Consider the following 24,950-nt stretch of genomic DNA (forward strand, 5'->3'; position numbering starts at 1 on the left):
AGAATCTCTATGGGTCCATGAACTGGCTATAGAGTGAATGTGGCTGGGAAGAAAGAGTTGGGGGTAAAAATAGCAAGCAAGTAAGGTTCCACTCTAAACCCACTTCAATTCTGGCAGCTATGCTTTTATAAGTTTTAGGTTATTTGTGATCTGAATAAGATTCTTTTTGAAGAAAAAGCTCAAATTTAAAAAGACAGAAAACTAAAACTAATGAACTAAAAACTAACTCTAAAGACTTCTGGCTCTATATGACTACAAAAGGGAAATGTCCCTACCCTTGAAAGGTTCGTAAACTAAACTCATCTATTAGTCCTCAAGTAATGAAATTATGAAGACCAATCAAATTAGAGGCTGTCAATGCAGTCATGCCAGAACCCAGTGTCAACATATAATACAGCAGCAGCCAGGTAAGCCAGGTTTAAGGCAAAGGAACAGAAGCTCTATCAATAATGAGCCCAGGGACTCTGAATACCTACAATGTAAAAGAGTTCCTAACTCCCATTCTCTCTTTTTTTTGGTTAATCCTCACCAGAGGATATTTTTTCCATTGCTTTTTTTTTTCCCCCAAAGAGAGTGGAAGGGGAGGGGGGGTGGAGAGAGAGAAAGAAACATGGATGTGAGAGAGCCACATCAACTGGTTGCCTCTCACATGTGCCCCAACCCCGGGCGGGGAGCAAACCCAAAACCCAGGTTCATGCCCTTGACCAGGAATCAAACCCAAGACTTTTCGATACATGGGCCTGTTATGCAGGCCAAAGCTGTAACCACTGAGAAACACCAGCCAGGGCAGACTCTCCCATTCTCTTAATAGGGATGCTCAAAATGCTATGAAGAGCCTCATTAAGGACCTGCTTATTAAGAGCATAACAAAATTACTTATGCATACTTTTCCCTTAACTTTGTTTCATCTCTTGCTGGAGTAAACATTTCACTCTGGACTTCCAATGTACAATTTATTTATTTATTTTGGAAGGCCTGTGTCTTTGTTATTTGCAGTCCTCCTCATGGAATCCTGCAAAGGACAAGACAGAACCTAAGGCAGAACCCAGCTGGCACTGGGAAAGAAGAGGCAGGCCATTACAATTCAAGCACCCTGAGGTAGTGCCTCCCAGCAGAGGTGGTGTATATTTACGATTTCACCTAAGCCTTGAACTCTAAGACCAAATATGATCATCATGGACTTTAGGTTTCTAGAATCAGAGCACATCTTTCTCGCCATCACGCCCCCCACCCCGCACACCTGGTGAGAGCCAAGGTAGGCACAGGGCTCCTGATTGCTGTGAATAAGAAAAATATTGAGGACCAAATATACTGCAATACTCACTCATAAGAAACATTCTAATAACAATTGGAGCACAAAACTATTGGTATAAACACATTTCCAAAAAGAGAAATTATTGCATCACATTAGATGGCGCTTCCTAGACTAAAGGTTTGTCTTTCTCCTTTGCAGTTGCTTTTGGGACAGAACTCTGGCACAGAACTAACCAAGCACAATGTGTTGCAACGGACACAGATCACATGTTTAAAGTTCAGGGCTGTCTAAGCCCTTGGGATCTGTTTGTCCCCAGAGAAGATCTCGACTTTAAACAGTTCAAGATGGGACCTGTCCAGGGTCATTGTGCTCCAGGTTCACCAATACAAAGGCAGGCATTCTAGAAGATTCTGTGGGGCAGGCTGCAGACACGGCAATTTGCGAAGACTTGGTGAGAGGTGGCCCTCTGAATGTGCCACTGAAACACTGACTGCCTTGGCCCCCTTGGAACAAATTCCAGACTTAGTGGTTTGGCTTCATATTGGCTGTGACCTCGGACAGAACTAGTCCTTCTCGTTGCTGGTAACACTTCTGGTGGTAACTCTTAAAGACAGAGCAGGCCTATTTCTGTGACTTGTTCTTTGAGCCACATGGGGCTGTGGGCTGCCCGCCGTCTACGGACATGCTATAGGGACCTCTGGTGTCTAGAGCTGGGGCACCTTTGGGGCAGCCTTCTTGCTTCAGCACAGGACAGGAGGCCAAGGACAGCCTGTCCATGAGAGACCATGGGGCGCAGTGCGGAGATGGTCCCTTTCCATCACAAGGGTACCAGAGCTGGGTCTCCATGGATGAGGTCAGGTTGGGACTGCCCAACAGCTACAAGATACCCTTCCTTCCTGGGATCTGTGTGAGTTTTAAAACTCATGGTAAAAATTGGACTGAGCTGAATGGAGAAGCCCAACACAGAGGTGCCGACCTGCCCAGCATGGTCTTTCCAGTTCTCGGCAGGGTGTGTGGAAGTGGTCCGAAGGTAGGAGTCCAGCAGACAGGAGAACTAAGACAGTCAGGAGGAAAAGATGGTCTGGGTGGCACCCAGGGGAGCCACTAAGATTCTCAGAACTAGGCAAGACCTTTGGCCATGGTGAATAACAGTTTTTCTTTGGGAGGAACAGCATGTCCTTGCAGGGTGTCCATGCCTGGGATCCTGTGAGTCAGAGTCAAGGTCACTTCATGGAAGACACACAACTGCAGTGGAGCTCGAGGAGGCCGGGAAGGCCTGGGGAAGGTCCTCAGTGCTACATACCCTGCAGGGAGTGGTTCTGGTCGCTGATCTCCCATTTTTCCAGGGGCTCACCCAGGCTACAAGCATCCACATCAGCCTCACTGCTCTGGTTTTCACTGATGTCATCTTTATCCAGCAGTGTCCATGACAGGGAGGTGAGATCATTGAACTCTCCCATCATGGCAATGGGTGTCTCCCCAGTTGCCTTGGCGATGCGGTGCTCCACCAGGTAGAACATGTACTCATCACACAGCAGGAAGATCAGATGGAAGGAACCAAAGCTGACAGTGCTGCGCAGGGTGAGGTCTCAGATCATATAAAAGGGCCATTTCAGCAGGAACAGCCTGCATGCTGCTTCACGACCCGGGTAACCACATTGTCCAGCTAGCTGGCCCACTGGTCCAGGGAGCTCTGCTGCTACAGGGTCAGCTTGAAGTTCTGCTCCAGCCACGCTCTCCTTGCACTGGCACACCTATGAGGCTTGCTCCTGCATGTTGGCAAAGTCCAGACAGTTGAGGTCGCTGAGCATCTAGTTGCTCTAGGAAGTGTTCTGAAGCACAGCCTGGGCCCCTGCCCTAGCTGATTGAGGGATGTGTATCTCCACAGGTCTGGGTGAAGGCGCTGACCATGCTGACCTTAGTCTGGATAACCTGTTCTGGGAAGTCGCTCATGGTGTTAGTCAACCAGCCTTCCAAACTCTTGGCAAAGTTACGTATGGCCTGTGTCAAGGTGCTGGGTACTGGCCGCAGCATGTTGGGTATGAGGACGTCCACCAGGGCCTGGTACAGGATGTGGTCACAGCTCTTCATTCACTTAAGGATATGGTCACAATGACACAGAGACACCAGCTTGTCCTTCAGGAGGGTGGTGGCTTCGAGGATCTCATCACTGGCCGGTAGAGAGGCAGGGCCGTCACTGGAAGCGGCTTTAGCATTCCAGAAGGAAAGCCAGTTTCTCAATGTAGTGGAACTGGAGGTTCATCACCGTATCTAAAGCTGCCTCACAGTGCCGCAGATAGACCGGTTGCAGGGCCTTGACATCCTGCAGCAAGATGCTGCCCAGGTCAGGAGCTGGGAATTCCAGGAAGACATGGGAGACATCTATGTACAGCTGGTGGTGCTGGCTCTGGGCGGCCATGGCCTGCTCAGCGTGCTGTGTAGGCTGTTGTGTGAGTCACTGTCCCCAAGGCTATTCGACTTCTGGACTGGCCAGTACCTTGGTTTCTGATGCACAGGCTGCTGCCACATGGCCATGTGCTGGGTGTCTTCCTGCAGCCAATTCAGGAGCAAGTCTGGCTTCAGACAGATCCCACAGTAATGACACTTGGATCAGACCCTGGTGCCCAGCCTGCCACGTCCTCAGACCCATAAACAGACAGCAAATCAGTTTCCCAAAGGAGGCAGCATTCACGGGGTCCATCTTATGCTACTGGCAGTGCAAAAGGTAATGGTTATAAAGAGAACTTCAGGGGAGACTGACGCCTTCAGCAGTTTTGTAATTATCTAACAGCCACTGGAGATGGCTGTTGGGTAAACTGCTTTTGTGTGATGTGATCCCTTTGCTTTTTTGGAGGTTTTCGATCGCCATTTCAAGCATTGCTGGCCATGACCGGGAAGTGTGGGCCAGGGAGTGTCTGATGCTGTCCATCCCCTCATAGATGAGATAGGCTCCCATGCTGGAAATGAAGGGGCACCCCCGGCATCCATGGTGATGCCCACCATGCTGTGAGAGGGGACCGCCATCAGGGAGGAGCCTGCCAGTCACCTGGGTGTCACCCAGGGCCTCGAAGTAAGATGCTGCGCTGCTGGTGGTATACATAGGAGGCTTGGGTTATAGGCAAGGCTCCATTTGTGTAGACAGCATCTCTGCCTTCCCCGTACTGTACTTGAGGCAGGTACACGTGCTGCACAGCCTGGACGTACTATGGCACCTGCTGGATTCTGGGGAGGGATATTGGCTGCATCTGGGCCCCTTTGGAAGCCCAGCCCGTTGCCTGGACCAGCACCCTCTGTGGATAGGCTGGCACTGGCTGGGCCACAGGCACCTGGGCGGCCGTTGATGAACACAGAGCCACGGAAGCTGGTGAGTCCACTGCATCCTGTGAACTCTGCATGCTCAGTTCTGAAATAATGTTATAGGTTCACATAAGCTGATAGTTTTCTGGAGTTCCAGCCAGGAGTTCAGGCAGTGGCTCCTGCGTGTTGGTCCCTTTTAGGGCTCCTGCAACCCCTACCTCTGGCCACGCCCACCTCAAATCTGCCACAACAGGGTGGGACATTATTTCCAATGTCCATTTTAAAAGGCTAGTCAAATTCCACTAAAAAAAATATATATATCATTCTGCCTTTTTTACTATGATTATTGGTGGATATTGATTATCCACAGAATGATGTTAGTCATCAGGAGCAATCATTTTCATGCAAACGTGGTATTTCATCTATTTCCTAAAGAATTATCAACATTATAAAGTTCCAAATAGTTCATAACACACCAGCAAAATTCCCACTACATATTCAGAAATGTCCAAACACATATTCATCAGTGTTAATCTGTTGGTTACATGTCCATAACTCTATAAAGTTTACAGACTATTAAGTAATGACACTGACTCTGAGTGCCTTCTATTCCATCTCATTATTCTAGTTACATTACATGTGTGGGTTTATCTTCCTCTGATAGGTACTTAAGAAGTAGTTGTTGGGCAGCTGCAGCTACTGCCGGTCATCTGCCAGTCCATCCACCCGAAGCATGAACAGCCTGCGTGTCTACAACATATGAAATCAAATCCCAGCACAGCCAGGTAACCCGCTTCCTGAATGTGGACCTCTCCCAGGACAACGCTCTGAGGGATGAGATGCGAGCCTTGGTGGGCAACCCCGAGGCCACTCCACCCCAGATTGTCAATGTAGACCAGTACTGTGGAGACTATGAGCTCCTGGCAGAAGTTGTCAAACAAAACACTCTGCAGGAGTTCCTGAAACTGGCCTGAGCTAAACCAAGCCGGCTAACTGCCCTCACCACATTCCCCCCGACCCCGGCCACTGGGGGCCATGAAGGACCTTGTGACCAACCAGCTCCCTGTTACTCCTAACCTTGTGACCTTGGAGCCCCACTCCCACCAAGCATCTCCTCCTCTAACTGTAGCCTCCTCTCATTCAGAGGCAACATTCCTTACCCAGTAGTCTCAGAAATCGTCTTAAGCAACATCCCAAGAGCTGGCAGTCTCAGTCTGGCCCTGGGACTGCCACCCTGCCTGGCACTGGCTGATGGGCATCTCTGCTGGTTTCATTAGCCAGGGCTCTGCCAAAGGCCCCAAAATCCCCAACCTGGGAGCACCCTACATACAATTAAATGTCCCATTCCAATAGTGAAAAAGAAAAAGAAAAAGAGCCCTAGTCGGTTTGACTCAGTGGTCAGAGGATCAGCCAACAAAGAGAAGGGTCCTGGGTTCGATTCCACTCAAGGGCACGTACCTTGGTTGCAGGTTCCGTCCCTGGCCTGGCCCGGCTCAGAAACATCTCTCACATTGATGTTTCTCTCCCTCCCTCCCCCACTCTCTCTGAATTGAAAAAATATCCTCCGGTGAAGATCTGAAAGAAAGTAGTTGCTGAGTGAACTGGAATATACAAATGAACACACAGCAAAAGAACGGATGTGTACATTACAGTGGTGTAATCATCCACGAAGAGGACACAAGTGCCAAGCAAGCAGCCGCGTGCAGTGACCCAGCCTGTCACCAGTCAAGGCTGAAATAAAACAAGTTCACTTCTGGCTCCCTCCCGCATTGCTACTCAACACCTTTTCCTCTTCGTCGCCTCTGTCTTTATCTTGGTGAGCAGTCAATTTTCTGGTAAGGTACTTACGAACGATTAAGGAACTGGTTAATAACTAGCCTTAGGTATTTTCATCCCAGGGATGTGTGGACTTTTCCATGACCATTCAATGGGGGAAAGAAGTCTTTTCAATAATAATGCTGGGAAAACTGGATACCCACACGCAAAATAATGAAGTCGAACCCTTATCTTACATGATATGATATACAAAAAGTAACTCAAAATGGATCAAAGACCTAAATGTGAACTCGGACCTAAAACTATAAAACTCTTAGAAGGAGACATGGGAGAAAAGCTTCACAACATGGGTTTGACAATGATTTCTTGGATATGACATCAGAAGCATAGGCAACAAAAAGAAAAACAGATAAATTAGAATACACCAAAATTTAAACCTCTGTGCATCAAAAGGACACAAGCAAATGAGTAAAAAAGCAACCCACAAAATGGAAGAAAATATTTGAAAACCACCTGATAAGGGACTAATACCCAGAATATAGAGAGAACTATTACAAATCAACAATAAAAACAACCTTTATAAAAAATTGACAGAAGATCTGAATAGACATTTCTTTAAAGATGATATACAAATGGTCAATAAGCACATGAAAAGATACTCACTATCACTAATCATTAGAGAGCTGCAAACGGAAACCAGAATGAGCTACCTACCATCTCATACCCATTAGTATGGCTGCCATAAAGAAAACAAAAACTATCAAGCACTGGGGAAGAAATGAAGAAACTGAAACCCTTGTGCACTACTGGTGGGAATGTAAAGTGGTGCAGCCACTATGGAAATCAGTATGACAATTCCTTTAAAAATTAAAATTAGAATTACCATTATGACCCAAAAATTCCACTTCTGGGTATATACCAAGAAGAAGTGAAAACAGGGGCTAGAAGAAATATTTATATTTGTAGCCCCATGTTAATATCAGTATTCACAACAGTCAAAAGGTGAAAGCAACCCAAGTGTCCAGTGATGGATGAATAGATAAGCAAAATGTGGTCTATACATACAATGGTGTATTTTCAGCCTTAAAAAGGAAGGAAATTCTGACAGATCCTATCACAAGGATGAAGCTTGAGGACATTATGCTAGGTGAAATAAGCCAGCCACAAAAAAATAAATATCTATATGAGGTATCTAGAGTAGTCAAATTCATAGAGACAGAAAGTAGAATGGTGGAGCCGGGGGAGGGAGAAATAGAATTGTTTAATGGGCAGAGTTTCAGTTTTGCAAGATGAAAAAGCTCTGGAGATTGGCTGCACAACAAGGCAAGTATACTTAACACTACTGAACTGTATGCTTAAAAATGGTTAAAATGGTATATTTTATGTTTATATGTATTTTACCACAACTAAAAATTTAAAAATAAAACAAATTTTTAAAAAGCAGCAAAGAAAATGGAAAAAAAAAAAGACAATGACTTTTGACACTGAAAATACTCTGCAGGCAGCTGGGATCAGAGACCGACTGGGCAAGCTACAGGGAAGAGATAACTGGAATGTTCAGTTGGTAGTACAAAGCTGGGAAAGAGACTACTTCCCCAAGAAATCTGTATAGCACATTTTTATTTTTCTTGGAGGGGAGGGCAGTGGGAGGTCGTTTGCAGAAATAATTTACTAGGACCAAGTATTGTCCTTATAAGTAACTAAGTCAATAAAGTACAGACACATGGTCTGCTCAAATGTGCTTGTTCGCTCTTAAGTGAAAGAGGCTTTAACACCAGATAAACAGCTTTTTATGTTAACATTTAGATACAAAAACGCAGCTGTTTAGAGGTTTTGTTTTAGTCAACCATCATGGTCTAAGCCTAAGGCTATAGTTCTCAGACTGCTGAAGTTAAAAGGGCACAAGAGAGATTCTTGAATTTCATATTCCAGGGAAGTAGAATCTTCTTCCAGCCCCATCCCAGACACTACAGTCAGGTTTTGACTTTGAAAAGACCCTCACCAATTTATTTAAAACAAAAATACTTAGATGAAGAGTATTAATCCTTGTAACAATTTCCAAAAAGTACAACTACTGGCTCTAGTCTTTAGCATAAATTCACTTTTAGGAGTTCTAAACAAAGATGACAACTTACATCCTAAGATTCATAGCTGTGTATTTATTATCCTAAATAATTGTGTGTATTTCATGTATTTAAAATACTTTTCAAAAACATATAAAAATAAAAAGGCAAGATATTTAGACCAAGTATTATTCCTAACCTGCTAGAACCCTTAAAAAATTTGTTTATTTTAACCTGGTTTCTTCCCCTTCGATATATTGACACATTTTCCTATTGCTGATTTTTTTCTGTTTCAATGAAACTACTCCTGTACTATATTAGGTACCATCTGGATCACCACCAACTAAACATAGCATTCAAAGAACTTGGAATCTACCAAATAAAAGTGGCTATACATAGTGCTCTCTAAACAAAATTACAGGCTTGGACACCTAAGCCTTTTCTAGAAGTGGGTCCGGTCCTTTTACCTTTCCTTGAGACATTCACTATTATCTTCGCAATTACGGATTTTTGTTTACACACTGCTCCATCATGCTGCGAGTATTCAGTCTTGCTAGGTGTTCCTTTTCAAAAGTAGTTCTCTCGCCCAGCCGGGCATGGCTCAGCGGTTGAGCCTCAACCTAGGATCCAAAAGATCAGGGTCCGATTTCCGGTCAAGGCACACCCCCGGGTTGTGGGCTGCAGCTGATCAATGACTCTCTCATCATGGATGTTTCTACCTCTCTCTCTCCCTCCCTCTCCCTGAAATCAATAAAGATATATTAAAAAAAAAAACAAAAAAAACCCAAACCCAAAAGTAGTTCTCTCCACTCTAGTTATAAAAGCGCCGTGTTTATTGTAGAAAACTGAGACAATACATAAAATGGAAAAAGGAAGGGGTGAATTACCCATATTCTCACTTTTTTTTTTTAAATGTTTTTATTGATTTCAGAGAGAGGAAGGGAGAGGGATAGACAGAGACAGCAATGAGAGAATCATTGATGGGCTGCCTCCTGCACGCCCCCTACTGGGGATCAAGCCCGAAACCTGGGCATGTGCCCTATAGGAATCTAACCGTAACCTCCTAGTTCATGGGTCGGCGCTCAACCACTGCGCATACCAGCCTGTCCCCATCATCTTTTAAAAAAATTCATCTGTTGACTGACACTTTGTATTTCCTTCCAGTATTCCTTAACTTTTAACATTTAAATTTAAATTCTTTAAACTTAAACACACCACTAGTAATATCTTACATTTCCATAGTGCTTTTATTTTTAAAGGGGACTTTACAACTATTTATCTTTAAAATACATCTGTGGAGCAGAGAGGCCAAGTACTAGTTATTTTGTATACACACAGCTGCCTTCGAGAGTAAAATGTCTGATAAAGCTGCACTGCTGGTTTGTGGTACAAATCACACTTATCTTTTACAAAAAAACTATGTCTTCAAATCTTCAAGGGAGAAATTAACAATGCTATCAATATAATAAACTGCTGAAAAGAACATGCCCAATCAATTGAACTAGCCTAATGCAATTCAACAAAACACATGCTTCTTCACCAGGAAACCTAGTGCCTATCTGGGTCTACACATAGTAGCTGCCATATATGTGAGAGAGGGACTAAGGAGGAAAATAATGTCCTACAAATAGGTTCCATCTAGTTCCCCAACTGGAAGTAGTCCATATTCATGAAAGTAGAGACCCAGAGAAGACCAACTTTGTTACTAACTAGTTCTCCAACCTTAAGCAAGTTAGCAGCAGTCAGATCTTAGTTCTTTTATTTGTGGATAGAATTGGACCGAACAAATGCTAGTCTCTTGCAGTTTTTAAAATGTTTATGATTCTATACATCCGTTTACAAAAAGTCTTTTAAGATGAAAAGCTTACATATTATGCAATTCTGTCTATACTTCAAAAAAACAAGATGTGCCTAATCAGAGATGTGGCTGTATAGTAAAGTATTAATCTTACTCAGAGAGGTCTAGCCTTTGCCCTTCACTTCTGGGAGGTGATCTCTAAGTCCTTGAAATGTCCTGCCTGATAAATGTCTTTGTTTACCAAGGAGCTAGGAGCCACGCAGACAGTCTAACAAAGTGATTTATGGTGGCTTCTGGCCATAACATATCAACCTCCTGAGGGAATGGAGACTAAAGGTCAACCACATGAGCAGTCAACCATATCTATATGACCAAACTCCAATAAAAGCTCTGGACACTAAGCCTTGGGTGAACTTCCCTGGTTGGCAATACTTGGTGCATCTTATCACTCACAGTTGCCAGAAGTTAGTGATATAGCAGATAGACTTGAGTGGGAGAGGACAACTCAAGTGCCACACATGGAAATCTCCTGGGTCCCCACGCACCCTTCGCCTTAGCTAGTTTTACTCTTACCCTTTTAATGTAATAAACCATAACCATGAGTATGACAGCTTTCAAGAGTTCTGAGTCCTTTGAACAACAGATAAATTAAAACAGAACAAAAAAATATATATATATAAAGTTGAATTAAAATCTAAAAAAAAAAAAAAAAGTTCCGAGTCCTTCCAGTTAATCACTGAACGTGAGGGCGGTCTTAGGGATACCCAAATTTGTAGTTGGTATGAGAAGCGAGGACGATCTTAGAACTCCCAACCCATAGGGTGGCAGGATGACAACTGTCCTCCAGTATGGTGTTCATTCTCCCTTTCTCTTAGTAATAAAACACCTTTCCCAGCCCCTCTTAGTAGGAAGCAAGGTTGCCAACTAGAGACTACATTTCCTAGACTCCTTTAAGATCAGGAGTGGCCATGAGCAGAGTAATACACAGGGGTGGGCAACAGTAGGTTTACAGTTTTAAGTACATGAAACAGTTAACAAAGCTATTGTAATAATCATAACCTGCATGTCTTTTTTCATAAGAATTATAAACCTACTTTTGCCAACCCCTGTATACAAAAATCTGTTCCATATTCTTAAAGAAAGTTGTTCAGTTCTTTTTCTGGAAGGCAGCTGTGAGGTAATTTGGCTTCAATCATGAGAATGAGAACAATACCCTAGGGGATGGCTAAGCCAACAGAAGGAACCTGGGACCCTCAATGACCTGTGGACTGCCTGCTACTCTTACAGGTCAGAGAGAAACGTGTTACTGGCTTCACTGTTCTGAAGTCTGTCACATCAGCTTAGCCTGTATCTTAAAGAACATGAGTACATTCCAGCATTGTAATGTAATGACTCACCGTCAATACTTAAACTACACAGAGATAAAAAAGAGAGTCAAACAATAAGATGTGTAAGAAAAAAAAATGGATTTGGAAATATTCAAACTGAAAAAGTGTAACAAGTATTTTTAATGTCCCAAATTGAAGATAATTTTATCAAAAGGAAAGTCTCTATCCCAAACAATATAACAAAAAATTTTCTCTCTTGGTTATTCATAAAAACAAAAATACAAAAGAGGATCGATTTAACAAAATCAGTCATTTGAATACAAGCTACGGAAGCGTTCTAATAATCTTCCCCCTGTAGTTAGATTCCCACAGAAAGGAAGGGGAAAAAACACCCAGAGATTCTATTTTAACAGTACAAAGAACTGCCTTCTCTAGTTTTCTGAACACGTGTCCTCAATTTTCCTGACTTCCTGACCTCCAATCCATGTGCTTATCAAACATTTCCAATAGGATGTCCCATATGCACCTCTAAATCAGCATGTCCAAAACTATGGATCAAGCTACAAAGGGAAACAAAAGAATGTTCTGGAGAAGCCATGATTAAAAAAAAAAAAAGTCCAGAGTAAAAAGCCAGTGATCTTCACTAAGGAGGAGTGGTAGATTCTCACAGGGAAACCAAATGACTATTGGTAGAAAACTTCAAGGTTGCAGTAAATCAAGGATTCCCAAGGCTGCTGTAGAAATACTTAGCTGGAGAACAGACACAAATGTTCAGACTTGTCGTAACTTAGAGCATCATAACTGGAACTGGTGATTTAAGGAAGGCCTGACTTTTGTCGTGGAGCCCACCTACATGGAACCATGTGAAGATCTTCTCTCTCTGTAGATAGCCCAGAGGGCGTGCCCGCGGGCCGGCTGGCTGGAGGCCGGGGTCGGGGATTGGGGACGGGGTGGTCCAAGCGGTGGCAACAGAGCCTGAGGCGACCGAATATAAGAAATGTGAGGAGACTGAAGCGACTGAGGCAAGCGACTGAGGCGGCGATAGCAGTTCCTCGCGAATATAAGAAGTGTGAGGAGACTGAAGCGACTGAGGCAAGCGACTGAGGCGGCGATAGCAGTTCCTCGCGCTCCAGCCAAGGCGCTGCGCGCAGCCTACTTAGCTGGAGAATAAAGGAGTTGCTATCCAAGAAGAGGGGACTGTGTCCTCAGCAGTGGTTCTTACGTTGAGCAGGCATCAGAATCGCTTGGAGGGCCTGTCAAGAGGCAGACTGCTGGCCCCAACCCCAAAGCTTCTCATCTGGTAGGTCTGCAGTGGGGTCGGGAATCTGCATTTCTACAATGTTCCCAGGAAATACTGATGCTGCTAGTCTAAGGCACATACTTGAGAACCACTGATTTTACCTGTTGTGTATCTAGAGTGGCAAGTGAGAAGAGACAAGTATTCATAGGTAATGAGACAGAGCATATAAAAAGAAAGAATATTGCTACAATGTGCACTAAGTAGAAAGAATTCACAACAGGACTAAATGCAATTCACCAGCTGAAGGTTTTTATTAGATGACAAGATCTCTCCTGTCCTGACTTCCACTCCCTCGCCCCTCAAATTCCAGGTATAATCTAAAAGTTTACTCCATATTCACTGAGCATTTACAATAATTTGCAGTTTTCAGATGCGTAAAGTAGGTATAACCCACAGTGCAAAGTTATATTACAGTAAAAAGATTTGCATACAACTACAACACAGGAATCTACTTAGGGGCCCTGACAACATGCAGTAGATGCAGAGAAAACAGCAATGAACCTTATGTTGGGGAAGAGATCCAAGAAGGCCTCTCTGAAGAGGTGCATCCAGGCTGAGAACAATGAGTAGGATTTAAATGGGTAGAACTGGGACACATCGCCAGAGGTAGTGATAAATGAACTAATAAGGTAGTTAAGGAAATACAACAGAAGGTCCTGGTCTTACTAAGAAGTTTGAACCTTACTTTGTAAAAAGTTAGGAAAAGAAGTGTGAATTTGTGTCTGTAAATGATGGGGAATGGGCTGGTTGCAGAGACAGAGAGGTTCTGTCTCCTGAGCTAACCTACACTTAGATCTCTAAGTCTGTCGTCGAAGTCCTCACCTTGTGTATTCTATCCACACATGCCTTACAGAGAGCTCTGAACTCACAAGGTGGCACACACAAGGACACTCAACTAAAAACAAATCCCTCTGCAGAACTGCAATTCAAAAGTATGGTCAAATTCATGCTTTTCTAGATCTGCTCAGTTTCATCTTGAACAAATCTCTCTTCTCACAAATCCTAGTATTAAATCTAACTGCAAGTGAAAATAAAGGGAGTAGAATGTTTAAGACACTGGCACTCCTTTACTTTCTGGCCTCTTTTCCCTTCCTTCTTGCCAAGAATCCCCAATTATACATGAAAAACAACAACAAAACCCCACTACTTTTTTTTTTAATATGTTTTTATGAATTTCAGAGAGAGGAAGGGAGAGGGAGAGAGAAAGAAACATCAATGATGTGAGAGAGTCATTGATGAGCTGCCTATTGGGGATCAAGCCTGCAACCCGGTGCAAGTGGCTCAGGTGGTTGGAGCATTGTCCCGTACACCTGAGGATTGTGGGTTTAATTCCCAGTCAGGGCACATGCATAGGTTGTGGGTCCAAGGCATGCGGGAGGCAAGCAAACAGTCAATGCTTCTCTCTCTCTCAAAAATCAATAGAACATATTTTTTTAAAAAACAAACAAAAAAACCATATCCTTGGGTGAGGATTAAAAACAAAAATCATAATTTCAATTATATAATTCAGACTAGTACACCTAAATGATAAAAATATATTAAGTCTACTCTTAAGTGTAGAAATGATGGGAGTTTAGAAAATGTAAGATTCAGCTATTTTCTGACTAAACCTCCAAAAAAGTTCATTTTAGCCTTGGTTATGATCAGGATTGATTAAAGTTAATAAGCAACACTTTGGTTGTTCAGATACTGGCTTCAAATAAAAACTATTCACTTCACAACCAACTTTTTGCCCTAACTAGTCTTTTAATTCAAGCATAAAGCCAAGAGACCAGACTGGTCTTTAAAAGATTTCTCAAACTATCCTATGTGCATAAGGCCTACATGAGAAAGTTTAATTTCTAATTAACTGCATGACAGAGGATAAGAACTTTTCCATTAATTTTAAAGCCAATGATTTTTTAAAAACACTCAAAATTCTCTACTCTGTTGAAAATAAGAAACTAAGTATACATTGGTCTTTCCCTAGGTGAAAAAAATGGGCAGTTTATTATTGTAGCAGAAAAAAATGGTCTTAGAGAAAAAAACAAAGAACACGTAGGTATTAGTCCTATTTCTCCTATCAGTCAAATGACTCTCTGTGTCTCATTTTCCTCCAGGAAAATATAAGGGCATGATCTATAGAATGTGTAAGGTTCAATCGAGCACCAGCATTCTGGATCTACCTGTGTTGAGAAGTCAACACCTCATAACTTAGACATTCTTCAAATTTTAAGTCTTTCAAATACATGTGAAAAATCATTAAAACTTACAGTGGTCCAAAAACATTCTACCGTGTGTCCCACCTCACTTATTAAAAACAGAGATAATAAACCACTTGCTCACATCAGCAGAAATACATCTTTCATTTTTATTATTTATGTGCTACCTGAAATTTATTTCAGCTTTAAAGAAATTCAAAGATATTCATGTTTCTTAAATCTGGTGCATTTTATCATTACATACAAAACCTTTTCAAACTATTTACAAAGCTGACCTACCATGACACACAATGCTTTGACTTATTTTTAATGACTTTAATAAGAATTAGAAAAAAATAAATCAGCCTATTAAAATGTTTCACACTTATAGAATATATAGACATCTAAGTATAGTAGTTAAATAAAAAATTTTTTTAAAAACCTTAGGCACAAATGATGATAAAACTGCCAGTAGTTAAGAGGAATACCACAGAGGATGTGATAAAAAATACTGGCCTGTGTCCAAACAGAAACCTTGTTATTATGTGCATCATAGCAAAGTAGTTTTAACCTTGCGTTAATGGAATCAGGTGGAAGTAGGCTGAAATCCTGATTTCCTTCTTACCTGTGTGACCTGGCCAAGTAACATCATCCTTTTCTTTATCACTGGGCCCACCTTCTATGGTACTTGTGAATATTAAATAAGACAGTGAACTTAGCAAAGAGCCTGACACAGGGTAAATACATAATAATTTAGCAATTACTATGAGATTTTGGAGCAAATGTTACACAGAGAAGCAGTATTTTGCTGTTGTTGTTTTTAAAGTTTAAGGCCCAAAGATTAGGATCCTATTGACTGAAGTTCAGACTTAGAAATAAAGCATAATAAAACATAATCTTCCTACAAAGCAGCATTTTACTAAGACAAGTGAACTAAGCAAAAATAACTGGTATTATAGAAGTGCAGTTACCACAGGCAGAATCTTAATTTCTAAGAATTCAATTTGCATTAGCTCAAAGTATCTATTGTTACTAAGTTACTTGTCCCCATCAATTCTTTCCTATTTCGGTAAATGTTAGAGAAAAAACAAAATCACACTATGAAAAAAAGAAGAGAAAGGAAGAAGAAGGTGCAAAGTACAACCAGGTTACCATAAGCCCTAATTAAGAATCAAATACAATCTGAGGGGAGGGGGGGGGATGGGACAGGACAGACGACGGTAATGAAAGGCAGAAATTGAACACACTGCAGATGATAAAATATATCTCCTTTCCCAAATACTACAAGACTCATACTTCAACTGGACCTTCAAGGATTTTCCAGTCTTCAGCCGCCAGCAACTCCTTTCATCACCACAATCATATCTCCAGTGGAACTTCAAAGGGAAATATATAAAAGCCACTCTGAGGGCGGCTGTTGAGATAATCTCTTAGCATCTTCCACAGATCTAAGAATAAAAAGGCTGACTTACACATTAAGACCGAATAGTGGTCACCATTCTCAGCAGTTTATTTTTTTAATCCATTCTAGACATCCACAAAATATATGTATTTTAAAAAAGAGTTCCATAAATATAACTTTGGAAGCCAAAAAAATGAGCAAAATAAATATAAAATTCAATTGATTACATCTTTATCTCATGCAAAAACACAAAATCCTAACTGAATACTCCAAGCTAATTTCAAACATTGTTTTTAAAAGCTATAAAACCCTATGTTAAACACTTTACACATATTAACTCAATTATTATTCACCATAATCCTATGAGGTAGAAATTATTGTCCCCATCTTAGAGATGAGCAAACTGAGTCACCAAAAGATATTAATTTGCCCAACACCACATAATCAGTAAATGGTAGGAGCCAGGATTCTGACCCCAGCAGTCTGACTCCAGAACCAATGTTTAAATCAACTATACCATTCATTCATTCAACAAGTTTTACTGAGAACCTACCATGTGCCAGGCACAGTTCTAAGCATTGGGGATAGAGCTGTGAACAAGTCAGACAAGATCTCTGCTCTCTAGCAGAGGGGAGTTCTTGGAGCAAAGTAGTTTAACGGGGGAAATTGATAAATGACTATTGTATCTTCACCTAATAATAAATGCTGTGGAGAAAAATAAAGCAAAATGAAAGAATAAGAAGTGACGGAAGGAGGGGCTGGCTTCTATTTTAGAAATCAGGGGAGGACTATCTGAGGTGATGACATTTGAGCAGCAAACAGAAGATGTCAAGGCAAGATTGCCTCCAGGAAAAGGGGTGGCCCAGCTAAATGAACAGCAAGTATAATTAACGCCTAAAGTAGGAACAGTCTGGTTTGTTCACAAAACAGCAAAAGGACCTCCGGACTGGGGCAAGGTGAAGAAACACATGCTAAGAAGCAAGGTTAGAATTAACAGCTGCCAAACCATATAATGCCCTGATGGGCTATGGTAAGTTTTGATTCAATTCTAAGGGTTAAAAGAAACATGGGGAGGATTTTGAACATGAGAAAATTGATTTATATCTTTAAAAAAAAAAATCACTGTTATGTGGGGATCAGGGAGCAAAATCAGGACAGCAGGGAAGGCAGGACTGTTGTGACAGTGTAAGAAAGAAAAACTGTTTATAAATAGATGAGATACTGAAAGAACATGAAACCTAATTGCCTCTAAAAAAGACACTTTTTAATATTTTTCTTCCCCGTGCCCTGGCTAATGTGGCACAGTTGGTTGAGCACCATCCCGTGCACCAAAGGGTCACCGGTTAGACTTCTGGTCAGGTCACATGCTCAGGTTGTGGGTTCACCTGGTCAGGGTGCATATGGGAGGCAACCAACTGATGTCTCTCTCACATAGATGTTTCTCTCTTTCTCCCTCTCCCTTCCTCTCTAAAATCAATAAAAAAACCCCATCTAATTAAATATATGTATTCCTCCTCCCCCATTCCTGACATAACTTTGAAAATCAGAGATTCTTTTTTAATATCCATATTAATGCTTCAGATGGTGGTATTCTAGGAGGAAAAAGATTAGAAGTTATTTCATTTATAAATGTCCTGTTTAATATGCTTTATGATATATAATATGCTGTATACACTCATATAGTCTTGAGAAGCAGAAAGAGCTTTACTGCTCTTTAGGGCTCATTCACTTATTTGGAGACAAAAAGAGATACCTATCACCTCTTCTAATTAGACTTTTCTTCTAATTCTTTGTGTCCAGCACATCCTGACTCACTCTAGATTGTGAATTGCAATAAAGAGACATTCCAAAGGGAATATGTATTTACTGAGCATCACATGTATCAGGGACTCGCTAGATGCCTTACATTTAAGAATTCATTTAATCCACAGCTACCCAAGGTGGGAATGAGGTCTTCAGCCTACAAATGAGAAAAAAATCAGAGATATTAGTAGCTTAAATTGTCTAAGGTCACACAGCTAATGGACAGAATCAGAATTTAAATTTACGTAAGTCCAAAGTCCTTGTCTTTCTACTACAGCTGCTATCAAAGAAAGGACTATCAGATATATATGAAATGTAGCCTTCCTGACTTAATTTTTTTAACCCTCACCTGAGGATATGTTTTTATTGATTTGAGAGAGGAGGGGAGAGGGGTAGGGGGAGGGAGGGAGGGGGAGAGAGAGAGAAACATCAACGTGAGAAACATCAACTCCCATATGCACCACCACCCAACGTGAATCTACCTGGAAACTTTGGGTATGTGCCCTGACTGGGAATTGAACCCATGACCTTTCAGTGCATGGAGCAATGCTCCAACCAACTGAGCCACACCAGCCAGGGCCCTTCCTGACTTATTAATGCCTAGGTTGTTCTAGGTGAGGACAGGGTTTCTTCCTCCTATGCAGAATCTGAGTTTTAAAGTTGGAGGTGGGAAAATGATCTTACATATTCAAACACACTATCTTGAAAAATTATTTTCTACTTGAGACTTCATAGAAATTGAGACTTCATAGAAATTAACTCCAAAAGAATGAGTCCCTACTTTTTTTTGGGGGGGGGGGGAGTCTTAGATATGTATTGTTTATCATAAGATAGGTGAGGAAGTTCTATGACAAAAGACAGGCTCTGCCCTTGAGACTAAAAGACAGGAGAAAAACAGGATGTGGATGAAAAGATCATCAAAAGTGAGAAATAAATAGCCTAAGAAGTGAATGGAGATCATCGCAGATGGAGGGGGAGCACTAAAGAGGAACTCTGGGCGAGCTTGAAGAGTCCAACCGAGAAAGCAGGAGGCACGGCGGCAGTTATCTGCACCGGTTCAGGCAAGGCTACGTGGGCAGGCAGAGGTGGGAAGGCTGGAAAACAGGTGGGCGGCCCCCACAGGATGGCTGCGGTGCAGGCCCCAGGAAGGAGCCAGGATCTGTCCTACCCTCCCTAAGAAGGAAAGGGCCATTTCTCCAAGACTGAAGTGGACAGGCCAGAGAGACCAAGCAGGCACCAGAATTAAGACTGTAACATAAAGTCCGTAACAAGCCCTTTTATGGTATGTGGTCCACATTATTTTTACCTACATGATAACCATTTCCACTCTGTACGTAACCTGAGAAGACCTGGAGAACAGAAAGAGTAGACTTACACCACCCTGCAATTTTTTTTTAAATAAGGGAGAGTCAATTAAGGAGTGATAGATTAAGGTCTTTCTTTACAAGCTGGGTTTAGGTCGTCAGAGCAGTTTACTGCATAAGGAAATGCCCCTTCCCATGTACACAGGGGCTAACTTGTTTTAACAGTGAGCGGGAAGTGTGAAAGGGGCGCTTGTAAGGACAGGTGGGAGATGCTCTACATATTAAGGCAACCGAGGAGGAGGAAAAATAAGTGCACAAAAGCGGTCTTCAATATTCCGACCCCGATTCTGGGACCCAAGGCGGGGATGTTTGATGGAGGGGTAGAGGGGACGAGAGGCGGCGGCGAACAGCGCGCTCGGCCCCCGCAGACACCCTGCGCCGCTCCGCGAACCTGCGACCGAACGCGCGCCCGAATGAATGGCGCGGCGCGGAATGGCCGGCGAGGCGCCGGCGCAGGAGAGGGAGTTTGCGGCGCGGCCGGAGCGGGGCCGGGAGGCGTCCGCGGCGAGAAGCGAAGGGCGCGGGGGGCGTGGGGGGCTCGGGGGGCAGGGCCGCGGGCGCCAGTCGTCGCGTGGCGCCTCTGCGGGCCGCCCTGTGAGGCGCCCGGCCGGCCGCGCCGAGGCGGAGGGGGAAGGGAGGTCACCGTTACATAACCCGGCGGCCGCCGCGCTAGAGGCGCTCCGGGCCGCCAGGCCGCGAGAAGACAGCCTCGGCGCCGCCGGCGCGCCTCCCCCGCCTCGCCTCAGCCGCCCGCGCTCCGCCGCCACCGGACGGGGCTGCGGCGCCTCAGGGCTGCGCGCGTCCAGTCCCGCCCTTCCCCCACCCCGCCGCCGGCCGGGGTCGCTCACCTTCCGCGTTGCCCCACACCACCATGCCCGGCGCCGCCGCCTCGTCCGGCCTCGCGGGCCCCGGCGCCCCCGCCGCCGCAAAGCGCCCTCGCCGGGGCCGGGAGGAGGGCCGAGGAAGGAGTCCCACCGCCGCGCCGCGCCGCGCCACGGTCCACGCTCGCTCCACGCTCTCGGAGGCCGGCCCTGCGCGCTCCGCGGCGGACCCCGCCCCTTCCCCTCGGCGGGCGCGCGCGCCGCAGCCCCGCCCCGCCCCCCTCCGGCCGGATCCCTGGCTCCGCCCCCGCCCCACCCCCTGCGGGCGGCGGCCGGCTCTGCGCGCGCCGCCGGCGGGCGGCTGGCCCCGCCTCACCCGCTCGCATCCCCGCGCGTTGTCCGCTCCGGCTCGCGCCCGGCCCAGGGCGACCCCGAACCTCGGGAGCTGCGCCCGGAAGCTCCGCTCCGGCCGCTCCAACCCTCCCCGGCCCCGCCCCCTGTCACGCCGCCCGCCCGCCGCCGGGAGTGCGCTGCCGCCGCACGTGACCGTCTCACTTGCGGGTGCGAGGGGAGCGTGGCGCGCACCAGCCGCCGCTTCGCGGAGCCCCCCGCGCGCCCCATGACCTCCACGCGCCGCCGGCCGGGACCGCCGCTCTGGGCTGGGCGCTGCTCGCCTTCAGCCGGTCTCGGCCGCCCCCGCCCGGACGCTCCGGCCCGAGAGGACACCAGTGCGGGGACTGACCACGCTTGGAACCCTGGCGCTGTCTGTGACACGTAAAACACCCGGGGCCCCTTCCACGAGCGACTGATTTACAGCGACATCTAGCGGAGGAAAAGAAACACACGCACTGACGCTTTCCAGGGTCGGAGCGACCGAGAGCCGCGGCCCGGCGGGGTCGGTGGGAACGGACGCCCGCCGAGGGCTCAGCGACCGGTCGCCTGGCCGCGTCCCCGGGGCGCCCGCCCCGCGTCGCGCCTGGAGGCCTGAGAACCTACGGCTGGAAGCGCATCTCGCAGCACTGGGGTTACACCAGAAAGCAATTTTCTGCTAATGTAAAAAAATTAAAATGTGCACAATAGGTACGATTAAATACAATTTTAATTGAGGGCCTTCTAGCCAGACAGTTGTCCCATAAAGACCATTTTCCCCCTCTTGGCAGTGTCGGTTTCCCAGAAGGTCCCGCATTGCTCTAACAATAGTCTTTATTGTCGGTAATGCACAAACGTGAAAGGAAACTCCATGCAAAGGCTCAGCACATCTCCTGATTCCCTTACCTGAGACACCTGAAGAGTTTCCAAGTACTTGGGAAATAACTGGCCCTCTTTTGAAAGCTGATCTTGCAGAGCTGGGATGAGTTTAGTAGTAATTCAGAAAATACTCAGTTGACTTTGTTTCTTTTTTTCACGAGCCCTTTCGTTTTTACCATTTTATAGGCTTTTAAAAACGAGCTTCAATTTCGGTATTCTTGTCTCTAACCCAGCAAATTCAGGTCGCGTGCTTTTCTGGGACGTCATCATTTAATACAAATAGCGTGGGTTTCAACAGGCTCGACCAGCTGCCGACTGCGGCATCAGGGTATCATCTACTGAGATGCCACAGAAAAACTGGCAGACCCTTATTAGTTATGGTTTTTAATGTATCTCTAAGTGGCAGTATTTCCATTAACGAGAAATGGCAAAACTCAATTTTCAAATTGAAACATAACCTGTGAACTCTACAGGAAATGTACCATTGCATTTCATTTTCAATTTTCTTCCCCACACTCACCTATTCCAGTCAAAGGTGTTACTTTTTTATGTGTTTTCTCAAGAAAGAAATACAATATTGCGCTAACTGACCTTGGCAACACCTTTATAGACTATAGTAAGATGCTATTAACTGCATTTGAGTGCAAACTAGCAGGCAGCCTCCAGTTCAGGATGTTCTCTAGATGACATAGGATAAAAACAGTGATGGAGAATACATAAATTAAATGTATGCAGACTCCAGAATTCTTGGCGCAAACAATTTCGCCAAAGTTTTGTTTTTGCCTGTTCTAGAATATTCTGTTATGCTACCCATATATATCCCATATATTACACAATGTCTCAAGAGCCTTTTATTTCAATTTTATCCAGTCAGCTACATTCATTCTTTCACTCATTCATTCGTCTACTTCCATTTATTCTTGTGAGGACTATTTCCCAGTCTAAGGGGAGCTGGCCTGACCTTTGGGTAGGGCAACTGAGATGGCCACTCTGGATTCCCCCATTTTAGGGAGTGCTTTGGGGCACTCCCCCTTATTCCTCTTTTCTGAACTGCATTAAAATTTATTTTTGAAATTTCTATTATTACTGACATCTCCAGAGGCCCATGAAACACAGACGGGTGACCCTTGTAGGGACAGCCCTGGGTAAGGATATGATTCTGCTATCCTTTAACCTCTCTACTGGCAGCAAACTTTTGTTGGAAACATCCACGTCTAGCCTCTTAAATACCCAAGACAGAAAATGAGAGCATGAAACCATTAAAGAAGAGAGGTTTATACGCGAGTCCCTTGGGTGATATGCGCACAGTAATTCGTGTGACTTACTTATAGGAAAGGGCATTCGTGCTAATTGTTATAAGGCATTCAGCATATTATGCTGAGCGATGAAATGACAAGGCAGAATGAACACAAGCCCACAGAAATTTCGAAAGGGAGCTGGAAGCAGAATTGGTTTACCAAGACCTAATTCTTCTAAACATATTACCTGTTTTTACAGAGTAAAAAAAAAAGACCACGGACGCGTATATATATATCAATATCTATATTTAAACACCATAGTTCCCAAAATTTAGGCGGAGTCAACAAGTAAGTACTTACAATGTGCCTTCTGAATGTCAGTCACTGTCACATCATCAGTGAGCAAAATGCATTTCCTGCTCTCAACAAGTTTCTAGTGTGGTGAGGGAGGCGGGTTAGTAACCAGGCACCCGCAGTACAGGTTCAGGGCTGCCCCCTGGGGGTGTTCTGTGGAGCACACGGGAAGGGAGTCAAGACAGGCCAGACAGCTTAGCAAGGGAATGCCACTCCCCACGGAGGAAGCAACATGCAAAGGCAGAGGAGGGAAGGAGAACAGGGAACCTTCCAGAAACTGTAAGGTGTGAGGTACAGATTGGCATGGGCTGGGGCGCTGGGAAGGTTGAAGAGGCAAGTAGGAGTGATAGTGTGATGGCCAGTTAACTATAGCAGTGGGCTGTGACTGCACTCTAAGGGCAATAAGCCACTGAGGGTTTTAAAGGGTAAGGTGACTGAGGGATCAAGTCACTCTGGCTGCCACCTGGAAGCAGGTTAGGGAGACAGTCCAAAGATCTTGTAATAGTCCAGGTGCCCAGGTGCAGGTCCAGGGGAGGCAGGGGGCTAAATTTGACCAGGATAGGGGTTCAAGTAAAGTGGAGTAAAGGGCAAGGAAGTTGAGGACATATGCAGGGAGGGATTTTTTTATTACTATTATTATTTAAATATATCTTTATTGATTTCAGAGAGAGGAAAGAAGAGGGAGAGAGAGAGAGATAGAAACATCCATGATGAGAGAGTCATTGATCGGCTGCCTCCTGCATGCCCCCGACTGGGGATGGAGCCCGCAACCCAGGCATGTGCCCAGACTGGGAATGGAACCCCGATCGCCTGGATCCTAGGTCGACGCTCAAACGCTGAGCCACGCCGGCGGGGCTAGAGATTATATTGATTGGACACGGATCTTAAACTGAGAAGCAGGAAAAAAGATTTGCCAAGGGTGGGTGGGTGGGTGTCAGTGAGAAGATGGTGTCGATGAGAGGGTGGGGGAACCGGGAGCATTCAACGGATTTTTGGAGTCAGGCACTAAAGGGTGTGGTAATAACACGGTTGCAGAGGGAATCAGCAATTGAGTTGGGATAGAGGACAAGGTCAGAGATAAGTTCAAGGATATGAGAGGCCAGCAGGAGAGAATCTATGCACATATTCACATTATCAAGAGTAGTGTTGGAGAAATGGTCAGTGAATCAGAACACAATTTTGATGACTCCAGTCAGAAGGATGAATGCCATTCAATACGCTCGATTCCAATAGAGTGATGGCCCTAGGACAGAGGTTCCCAAACGTTCTCTGTTCACTGCATCCTTAGAGTCTCGGTAATTTTTTTCACAGTATCCTTAGGCCATAAATAATAGTTAACAGCTTTGTTTATTAAGTAGGCAGAGCCAAACAACTTAATAAGTATTTGTGACCTAGCAACTTAATTAGCCATTTGAAAAAAGTAATACACATTAAATGAAAGCAAAAATAATATGTTAATTTTATTTTTGAATAACCATCATTACTAATGGGACCTTTGTGTCCACTGGGCAACGTAAAACTTTTCAAACCATGGGACCACATTGGATACTGCCACCCTCATTTCCCGTTCCACGCTGGCAGGCACATTTCATCCTCCTTGCAATGTCCTTCATATTCCATTACAACCGGAGGCCCAGGTTCCGCCGTGATGCTAAGGTGAGTCACCTGGCGAGGGGCGGCAGCCAGATCTCTCCGTTGTAAAACTGCATTTCCCAGAGCAAGC

At 44.6% G+C, this 24,950-nt stretch overlaps 1 protein-coding gene and 1 pseudogene across 5 annotated transcripts in view; both read right to left on the reverse strand.

Moving 5' to 3' along the window:
• Nucleotides 1–20,961, reverse strand: part of REV1 (REV1 DNA directed polymerase) — a 95,430-nt gene extending 74,469 nt beyond the window's left edge. For 2 of the 4 annotated variants that reach the window (XM_081156956.1, XM_081156953.1), the window contains exon 1: nt 20,415–20,593. The gene's annotated coding sequence lies outside the window, so the exon portion shown is untranslated. Of the gene's footprint in view, nt 1–18,305; nt 18,326–20,414; nt 20,594–20,942 lie in introns of those variants that run through there. The other 2 variants (XM_081156955.1, XM_081156954.1) reach the window with 2 other exon arrangements.
• On the reverse strand, nt 2,551–4,650 carry LOC308566275 (DNA-binding protein RFX2 pseudogene; annotated as a pseudogene). Its single transcript has one exon. The product of its transcript is annotated as a DNA-binding protein RFX2 pseudogene (transcript).
• Nucleotides 20,962–24,950: the final 3,989 nt, after the last annotated feature.

The sequence above is a fragment of the Miniopterus schreibersii genome, assembly GCF_964146895.1.
Source record: "Miniopterus schreibersii genome assembly, chromosome: 13".
NCBI classification, from domain to species: domain Eukaryota; kingdom Metazoa; phylum Chordata; class Mammalia; order Chiroptera; family Miniopteridae; genus Miniopterus; species Miniopterus schreibersii.